This window comes from Palaemon carinicauda, chromosome 13, assembly GCF_036898095.1.
Source record: "Palaemon carinicauda isolate YSFRI2023 chromosome 13, ASM3689809v2, whole genome shotgun sequence".
Taxonomy (NCBI): domain Eukaryota; kingdom Metazoa; phylum Arthropoda; class Malacostraca; order Decapoda; family Palaemonidae; genus Palaemon; species Palaemon carinicauda.
In genome coordinates this window covers 2947356-2957938 of record NC_090737.1, presented here as the reverse complement: position 1 = coordinate 2957938, position 10583 = coordinate 2947356, and the positions used below count along the sequence as shown (strand labels likewise).

The 10583-nt window shown below is 37.3% G+C and overlaps 1 long non-coding RNA gene across 1 annotated transcript; it reads right to left on the bottom strand.

Moving 5' to 3' along the window:
• Window positions 1–468: 468 nt before the first annotated feature.
• Window positions 469–10332, bottom strand: LOC137652125 (uncharacterized). The gene is made up of 3 exons (XR_011046196.1): window positions 10233–10332; window positions 4000–4122; window positions 469–1087 (listed from the first exon to the last, which is right to left on the bottom strand). It is a non-coding gene; the product is annotated as an uncharacterized lncRNA (long non-coding RNA).
• Window positions 10333–10583: the final 251 nt, after the last annotated feature.

Genomic DNA, 10583 nt, shown 5'->3' with positions numbered 1-10583 from the left:
GATCTGGACCTAATACTTGGCGTTTGCAGTCTACTATGAAAAAATATTGCCATGCCTATACGTGTAATTTTTAACTTGAAGATGCACAAAATTAAAAACTAACAAAAATTGGCTTATGCACTGGCATTTTATAACAAGCGAAAAAATATAGCTATTTTTTACTTATTCTTCTTAATAGCTTCAATAATTAAACTGAGGGCTTACAGAAATAAAGACACTTAGATAAATAAAAATGGAATCAATCTGGCAACATTGTTCTAAAAGTTTATATTACTTATTTACTGAAACTCTACTAGTTTTTTATCTTTAGTTATTGATTGGTATTGAACCAATGGGATATGAATGGAGTGACCATCGTAACACTGTAATTGCTACTGAACTGTGGGATATACTGTAAATGGAGTGACCATCGTAACAGTTATTGTTATTATACCTATGGGATATAAATACAATGAACATCATGAGTGATTACTATTGAACTTATGGGATATAAAGGGAGTAACCATTATAACAGTTAGGCATTACTATTGAATCTGTGGGATATTAATGGAGTGACCATCGTAACAGTAATTGCTACTAAACCTATGGGATATACTGTAAACGGAGTGACCATCGTAGCACAGTTAATGGTTGATATTGAACTTTGGGATATAAATGGAATGACCATCATAACCATGATTACTATTAAACCTAAGGGTATAATTGGAGCGACCATCGTAACGGTGATTGCTATTGAACTTACTGGAATATCAATGGAGAAACTATTGTAACACATTCATTGCTATTGAACATACAGGATATAAATGAAGTGACCATCGTAACACATGACCCACAAATTGGTCAATTGAGCATTTCATGATATTTGCAATAGTGTTGTTACGATGCTCCAGAAATGCTTGATGATAGACTGGCCACTTCAGTTGAGACTATTTGGTTCTTGCTTGCAAACTTTCTGTAAACTTTTCCTGTTAAAAATCGAAGAGCATTCGCTGCTGATCTTCATCGCAAGTGCATACATGCTGTTTAATTTTCTCCATTGAGCAGGATATACGTACTTTCCTCTTTTTTTTTTTTTGAGAGTTATAGTCTGAAAAATAAATAAAGGATGTTAATTGCACGGATATATGTTAAACTGTGCACTGCTATATCAAGGCTATGCTTTTAACAAAATGTTCTGCATGATCAACTATAAATACGAAATATTCTAAAATATTAAAAACAAAATAGAGGAAACATCAAACTAAACATGTCCATTAGATTTATAATAGGAAATATAACCAAAAGAATATCTTGTAAACGTGGAAAAATATTGTCTCCTATATTCTAATAAGGAAATAGTCTACCTTATTGACTGACCTCAGGTCATCCAATGTCTAATAGGAGCTCTCACTAATTCTTAAGAGTTACCCCCCTAATCCATAGGAGCTGGCCCTGATCCTTAAGAGCTCCCCTAATCATTAGGAAGTCATTAGGAGCTCGCCCTAATCCTTAGGAGCTCCCCTTGAACCTTAGGAGCTTCCCCCCCCCCTAATCCTTATGAGCTCCCCCCTAATCCTTCAGAACTCGCCCTGATCCTTTGAAGCTCCCCCCTAATCCTCAGGAGCTCCCCCTAATCCTTAGGAGCTCCCCTAATCCTTAGGAGCTCGCCCTGATCCTTAGGAGCTCCCCCTAATCCTTAGGAGCTCGCCCTGATCCTTAGGAGCTCCCCCTAATCCTTAGGAGCTCGCCCTGATCCTTAGGAGCTCCCCCTAATCCTTAGGAGCTCGCCCTGACCCTTAGGAGCTCCCCCTGATCCTTAGGAGCTTCCCCTAATCCTTAGGAGCTCCTCCTAATCCTTAGGAGCTCCTCCCTAATCCTTAAGAACTCTCCCTGATCCTTAGAAGCTCCTCCCTAATCCTCAGGAGCTCCCCCCCCCTAAACCTTAGGAGCTTCCCCCTAATCCTTAGGAGCTCGGCCTTGATCATTAGGAGCTCCCACTAATCCTTAGAAGCTCCCCCTAACCCTTAGGAGCTCCCCTTAATCCTTAGGAGCTCCCCTCCTAAACCTTAAGAGCTCCCTCTAATCCTTATGAGCTCCTCTTAATCTTTCAATTTATCCCTGAAATTTTCTCCTAGAGACACTGAAATATTTATGAAAAAATTGAATGCACAAATTCTAAGGAAAAATAGGATTCATTGACACTAACAGTTTCATGTGTAGAATATTACTTAGTATATAATAGAACAGTTCTCTGCAAATGAATGATTAAATGTAGTGTTTTCATTCTAATAAAAAAAAACTATTTGCTACTTCCTAAATTTATCTAGTAAATATATAATTTTTGTAACAAATACCATTTTAAATTTTCCTTATATATTGTCCAGATCCTCCGGAGTAACTGCAGCTATCTTATTATATTAAGTAATTAGTTTAAGTAGATTTTATGGTTAAATCTTCAATGAATTAACCAACTCATTACCTCTGCCAAGGAAGTTGGGAGGAGGCTATTTTATGGCCCATCTTTGTTTGTAGTTTTTGAAAAACTTCCTGGCCACAATTTTACTTATAGAGTAGCGAAACTTTCCGGGATTAATTTTTGTTAAGACGTTAAAGTGATTCAATTTTAAACGCCTGGGGTCAAAGGTCAAGCGAACCATCGACCGAATTAACCTTATCTTTAAACCCAAGTTCTCACATGGTTGCAAAATAAGGTATAGTTCTACCTAGATTCACCATCTTACTAATATTGCTTTGAACTATGGAATAACTCATCAGACCGACTCATTAACCTACTGTAGTCTCGACTTAATCTGTATACTTCAGCTAGTTACTAACCTATTCACCGCCGTTAAACTGGCAACCTCGTCTTTAACATATCAAAGCACAGAACAAAAATACATGTCTTTTGCCCATGAATAATCAATGTTACCTTACATAAATCAAAATAATATTTCCAACATTATCCATTAACTATATAATCCTGCCTTTATCAACAATTAACTGTTATATCCTGCCTTTGTCCCTTGACCAAGCTATCACACTAACCAAATTACTAACCTTATTCTAAGTCAACAAATGAATTATTGTTCAACTATTATGATGTTTTTACATTACCGAATCTTTAGCAGGAGTCAGTATGACTCTCATAATTGTAAGTATTTGGTACTCCTTTGTATGAATCTTAGCCTCAGGTTATACATTGTAACATAATTTAGAGACAAATAATGTCTTAGGTTTAAGATGTGTATCCTGCAACCCTAAGAATTAATATCATAGTATTAGGTCTTAGAAGGTACCCACTTATGATCAGCAACCTCTAGGGCAGGATCGCATGTCCACAGATGGTTTTACTATCACAATCATACACAAAATAACAGTGACCAGGCAAGATAGGGAGACACCAAGCATACGTGTGTATAACCAGTGGCTGAAGTCAAAGTGGCTTATGTGTACGCTGGCGAGGGGCAGGGTTCTCCCACCACAAACCAGTTACTACTGACACCTTATGAAATTTAACAGCAGAGTTCCAGCCAAGCGGAAACCATACTCTTATCAAAGGACGATGGTTTGTATTTGTGTAGGAACATAGGAAATCCACCACTACCATAATCTATTGACAATCAAATCCCCCCTAATCAATCAAGTAATACAATAATACTTTAGTCTTCTAACAGGAGCACTTAAACCCTTCGACTACCTTCATTAAGTAAAAACTAGAATAAGTCTAACTAACAAATGTCAATGCAGTAAAGAAAGTCAATCCTATTGTAATCTACTAACAAGTAGACTCTGGCTTGAACACTAAGAATCAAATTATTTGTGAAATTAAATGTTACTCAATTCATAACCTTGCCTCTCCTAATGCAAGCCATTGACAATCTATAATCATGAATCCATAAATAGGGCAAATCCAATTTCAATTTACTCAAAAGTCAATTAGACTTCAATCTGCTAACAAGCCAACATTTTTACTCCTAATACCATTCAACCCTAACAAACAATGCTCTTTGATAACCTTACCTTTAAGACTCCAGTTACTGCAATAAGCTGGTTATCTTCATAGATTTGATGATCTCATTGAAGAACAGTAAAATTATAACCCTTCAATTCTCGGTGTTTCATTGCTCACTGCTCAAGATGCACCTGAAATAAAATGAAAATATTTTTAAAACACTCGAATTTTGTATATCACAAAAGAATTGAAAAAAAATTTATCGATTATCTTAAAGGACCTTTCAAAAGGCAATGTTACTGAATCACTGATATTAATGTATTGACTATTAGAAGTTCAGTTTTCAAAACTGACAACCTATTGCCAGATATTTTTCATTCAATGAACAATATTAATAATCTACTTATCCTTAGTAACAATTATTTTTGGCTCAAACCATCAATTTTCATATATCTCGACTTCTAAAATTGCACAATTATTAAGAGATTCCAAGAGGGAAACTGTTTTACAGGAAGGGATACTATAATAAGTGTATTACACCATATACAAATGACAGAGAAACATAAATCACACCAAAAATATTGTGATATGTGATGCCTGGGCTTTGGGTGCAAGAAACCGAGTGAAATGCTGGGATACATCACGTCTAAACCATATTCGCCTAACCTACCTTAGGGTGCTAGATGGTTGTTTTCATTTAATAGATTCTTCAACCTGTGTAACTAACCCTTAATCAGTGATGCTACATTATCACTTAGTAAATCTCATATAGAGCTTCCTATGTACATCACAATTACCTTATTAGACACCATTATAAATAGATTGCATTCCCCGGAAAGCACTTGGGACATGTTGCAACCGGAGAGTAAATGAAGATGACCTTATAATCAAATATTTTTCACCAAAAGCACTCCATAGGCTTTAAGAAATGACTTGCCTAGAATATTTTGAGACCTGTAGCATAGAAATTTAAAAGTTCAATATACTGTAGCTCAAAAGGTTAGTTAGTGAATATATCAGAAAAAGATTGAAATTTCCTAAACCCATATGACAATAGCATAGATACAATTACTCACCACTAATTTCTAAAAGCACAAAAAGTTGAGCCAACAGTTTTTTTTTTTTTTTACATCTATGTTCCTTTATATGTTATCATTCTCTTAACCCTTTAAATTTAGAACAGATTATCCCCAAACAGTGAGTAATCTATAATTTTTTTTTATCAAGGAAATTCCCGGTAGGTACGTAGGTAAAAGTATGGCAGTCTAAGGGGAATAGGTAAGGATACATCAGTGTAAGGGTTGGGGAAGATAAGGATACAGCAGTCTAAGGTTGGGGGATTGATAAGGATATGGCACCCTGAAGGGGTGTCGCAACATGGATGTAGCCCCAAGGGTAGTTAAGGATACAGCTTTAAGGTTAGGGTAGGTGGGGAACGTTAGGTCAGGTGGTGTTTGTTTCCCTTCTAAAATGTGATTTTTTAGTCCTAACACCTGAAATTACAGTCAGCCCTTGATATTCGCAGGAGTTAGGTAACAGAAAAGGTGGGGATAGTGAGAATCCATGAATACTTGGTGCCCTAGGGCGAGTCAATTCATAACCTACTAATGCACTGCCCACTGACTAACATTAAATAACCCAATATACTGTCTAATATATATATTTGGTTTCTATCAAACTATAGGAATTGCATCAGTGTATGCTCACATTTCAGTAACTGTAAATGTACACTGTACTTACGTACGTACAGTACACGGTAACACTACAGTATACAACACGAGTCATCGTTACATATATATAAATAATGTAACAAAACACTTGTTCCCATCTAATAACACTTGCTGATACTGAGGTATATATTACTGTAATATATGTACAGTACTATCACTACAGTACAGCTTAATTAGCTAAGGTAGCACTTTTAAGTATTTGCTATTTTCGGCAGGTCAACTCGTACTGTTCTAACTCATCATACACATAGCCTATATCTACACTACTACTGTAAAGTAAAATTATTCATATATAGTATACTACAGTAGTTAATAAAACAATAATACTAATAGACAATGAATACAGTAACATTAAAAATTAAAGGAATGAGTATCAGTACAACACCACTAACCATATACGTACAAAGATCCATGCAATAAGTCTGAAGGATGATGCTACTCTTGAGCCGTTGATTGTTTGGCAACTGTTTGGCGCACGGGGTAGCATAATGTACGCATCACTTTATGCTAAAATCACTATAAACCCATTGGATATGTACAGGTTTTTATATTATTTTTCTTGCATCACAACATGATATTGCACAAAGTATTAAGGAGGGAGATGCACAAGTGAGGAGAGACGATGCTAGACCGAGGCAGAGTTAGTGAGAGATGGGGTGTTGTGCTGTACAACGCGAAGCATGCCGAGTGTAAAAAAGCAAGGTAGGTCTGAAACCATCTGGTTGCGGGAGTACTCATCACGAAACAGCGAACACGCGCTTTTCTATGTAATAGGGTATACGGTTCTCTGTATAGTAAGCAACTGAATTTGCAAAATTAAAACACACGAATATCGAGGGCTGACTGTGATACTTGACAACTTACAGGAACCATATATTTTTCCAACTGGTTTTCTAGTTTCTTATGCATTTCTACCATTATCATGGCTGTAAATCAATAATTTTTGACATTTCCCATCCCAGATACCCTAATTTCCTATTTGGTTCTCCATAACTGTTTTTATTTGGTTTCCCCAAATAATTATGGTCATAAATGCATAAAACACAGGGTAGCAAGTTGGAAAAATACCTTATATGGTTCGTCTATAGGGGTAGAAATTAAAATATCAAATATTTACCCAGATTTTTTTCAAGGATCTAATATACTAAACAGAATATATGTAGAATAAACAAACCTGGGAAAATCAGGTGCACACAATAACACGAGTTACTAGAATTCTCAGAATAAACATTGTAACACCACAAATATCTGACCACCTGATAACTCGATGAGTATTGGCAAGAAAAAAAGGTAAATTTACAGTTTCATCCATTATGGGGAAACTGGAATAAAAATATATTTGTTGCATCAGAAATAGTGTAGTTCCAACAAATTTAACGTTTATTTTGACCGCAAACCATCCGATTTAGAGATTTACTATGTTGTTCTAGAATGCAGAAAGACCCTACTTCATCCCAACAATTATGGGGGACACCAGGTGGGAACCGGGGTTTTGCGTCAAATGATATTTGGGTAATTGTGTAGGAGACCTCCGCGCTCGATTTAAAAGTTTCTAAAAGTAGAAAACGAAAGAAAACAGTAAATTAGAGCTACAGTTACCTTGAAACTGTGAGATAATCCTCCTACAACCACATAACTCTTACACAGAAAATGTAAGCATAAACCTACTACTACAATTATGGGGGACCCCAGTGGGAAGCGGGGTTTTTGGGTGGGGGGAGGAGGAGAAAAGGGATTTTTCGGGGCACTACCGAACCTAATACATCTACCTACCCTACCCTGGGGGCCATGTACCCCTACCTAGGCCTACCGGAGGGGGGGGGGGCTCCGCCCCCCCTGCGACCCCCCCTTAAAGCCACAGTAATTTTCAGGGCACCACCGAACCTAAGACACCCACCTAACCTAGCCTATGGGGCCCTGTACCCCTACCTAGGCCTACCGGGGAGGTTCAGGGCACCACCGAACATAAGACACCCACCTAACCTAGCCTATGGGGCCCTGTACCCCTACCTAGGCCTACCGGGGGGGGGGGGGCGTCATAGTGCACTAGTTTGTCTGCGGATTATGATGGTTACAGGGCTCATTTGAGCAAAAATAAGACACAGTCAACAATAACAACAGACTTAGAAAATTCAGGGAAGACAAGAGTAGCGCGAGTTTGATCGTCGATATTTCGACTATTAATGAGGTTACACAACGTTAACGTAAACTGCATACTACCACATACCTTACTGTTATGGTGTAGGTGGATACAAATCTGCTGCTGCCAGGAGGAAGTGATGAAGACCACACTACGATCACACCGGAATGCTAATTTGTTGTAATCTATACGGCACACATTTTCACAATTAGGGCACTTTTTCTCTGCCAAAATCAAACCATGACGTTGAGCAAATGCAATTAGCAAATCAACTTTCCCTGAATAATGTACACAAAAATCCCCATAAGGAATAAAGCAATTGTCACAAGTGACACAGTCGGAACGGGATGAAGGTCCTGCTAATTGCTCCATACTTCACGGCAAAATGAGCTTTTCAGTTTGAAGGGAGTTCCGAGACGTGCAAAAATATTCCTCCGCGGAACTTCACGTAAACTGTGGTAACTGGTGGAAAAATAGCGGGGATAAGTGAAGTAATAAGTGTCAGCATTGGCTAGATTTGTAAAAACCGCCATGATTGGTTTTCAAACAGTGTGACGTCAAGAAAACACCTGTTATTGGTTAGAATAGCATTGAGAACTAGTCTGCCATACGCAGTAAGGCGGTGAAACAGCTCATTTTAGCCAAGACATCACACAGTAAACAAAAACAAACACTTAGAAAAAATCCAAGTGAAACATAACTATACACACGAATATCTTCGTTAAATAGAAGCTGCTCATATATTGACTATTATATAAGCGTTCTATATGATATAATAGTGAATTGTAGGTGTTTAAATTATTCAAGATCTTCCGAGGAGCTCTCCTACACATTTACCGATATTTGCAATAAATGAATACTTATCCTTCCACCACCCCTGCCCCTATACCCCTTCCTAGCCCTTCCGGGGGGGGGGGGAGCCCCCCCCCCTGCAACCACCCCTTAAGGCCACAGTGAATTTCGGGACACTACCGAACCTAATACAACCACCTAACCTAGGGCCCTGTACCCCTACCTAGGCCTAGCCCCTGCGAGGCCCCCCCCCCTTACAGCCACTACCTAACACATCCATCAAACCAAATCCAAAGTGATGGTACTGCTGTATACATCGTTATACTATCACCATTATGATATACTCTATAAATTAATGAAGCTTACCTTAAACTGCTGGTTCATAAAGACGTGCTGGTGCTTTGAGGAAAACGTGAAGCCGTTGCGAAGGTTCCTTGACATGCAGGAAAATTTTTATTTTGTAAAATTAAATAGTGTCTCTGGCACAAATCCACTAGTTTTCCCAACAAATTCATTGTAAGTTAGGAAACAGTCAGGACAAGAAGATGGAATTTCAACTCCTTGTGTAACATGAGATGACGTGCTTGCTATGGCCTTCATGTCTAAGAACGAAATGAAATGCCTGGGTAAGATAATGTATTGTCGCGCTGTGATTGGCCAAACATGTGTGACGTCATAGTGGACAGGCGCTGTGATTGGCCAAACGTGTAAGACTTCATAGTGGACTAGTTTGTCTGCGGATTATAGTGGTTACAGGGCTCATTTAAGCAAATACAAGACACAGTCAACAATAACAACAGACTTAGAAAAAATCTGGGAGGAAGACATGAGTAGCATGAGTTTGATCGTCGATATATAAAGAACTAGCCATTTGCGACAGATAATATTTTTCAGAAATACTACAAAAGACTTGCTTTACTCGGGAAATATATTATTATAATAGATTTCCCATAATGGATGAAACTGTAATACCGAAAAAAAATCACATTTTACCTATTTATGTAAAATTTGAGCGTCGTAAAAGAATATTTCAATCAACACTGTTCATTTGCAGGTTCATACAGTTTAATCAAGATGATCTATAACCTTAATACACAAAACGTACAGATGGCCTGTCGATTTTTTATCGATTATAGGTACCGTAAAATTGACAGATTTGGTCAAAATGCACCAGTTTCCCAGTTGTCACAATTTAAATTTAAAAAAAAAAATATAATTTCACGAAAGATGCTTATTTTATGTCGTACACATATTTGAGTATATAAAGTACCACACAGCTTATTCCTCGTTAATTGTCAAATCCACACCATCGATGCACTTAAAAAACGAGTGTCTAGTTGCATATTGTAAGATCAACATATTATTGAAAAATCATCTAAACCAGGGCCCTGTAAACTGTTTCAAAGTTAAATAACCTATCAAAACAATAATTCATTAAACATTAAACTGGAACTTGTACAGTATATAGAATTTGGACCTACAGCAACGCCATTTTTACAAAATGTCTTGGCCTATGACGGCCGCCTCGAACCGAGTAGGCCAACCAACATCGGAAACTACATTATCTATTCTTTATCTAAAAATAACTCTGAAGATACCTTAATATACCGGACCTGGTATCCACATTAACGGTACTAACCTTTGGGAGGAAAATGTAGAATGTTTAATTTCAGGAAATGTCGGAAAATGAGTTACTCCTGTTTCCCTCTTCTCTTCATTATAGCCGGTGGTGAAATGACACACTGAAGGGCGGAGCAATACATTTGCCTAAAATATTGGAATATGGAAATAATTATTTTCTTATTATATTATTATTTAATATGGTCTTTCTTTTCAATACCATGATATACATATAAAACTAATTATATTTTTAACTGTATACCTAATTTCGCGTATTCTACGATGAAAAGGAAGGAATGCCATGAACTACTATTCTGATATTTTTTGAAAGACTTTTTTTTTTTTTTTTTTTTTTTTTTTCTTTTGCAAG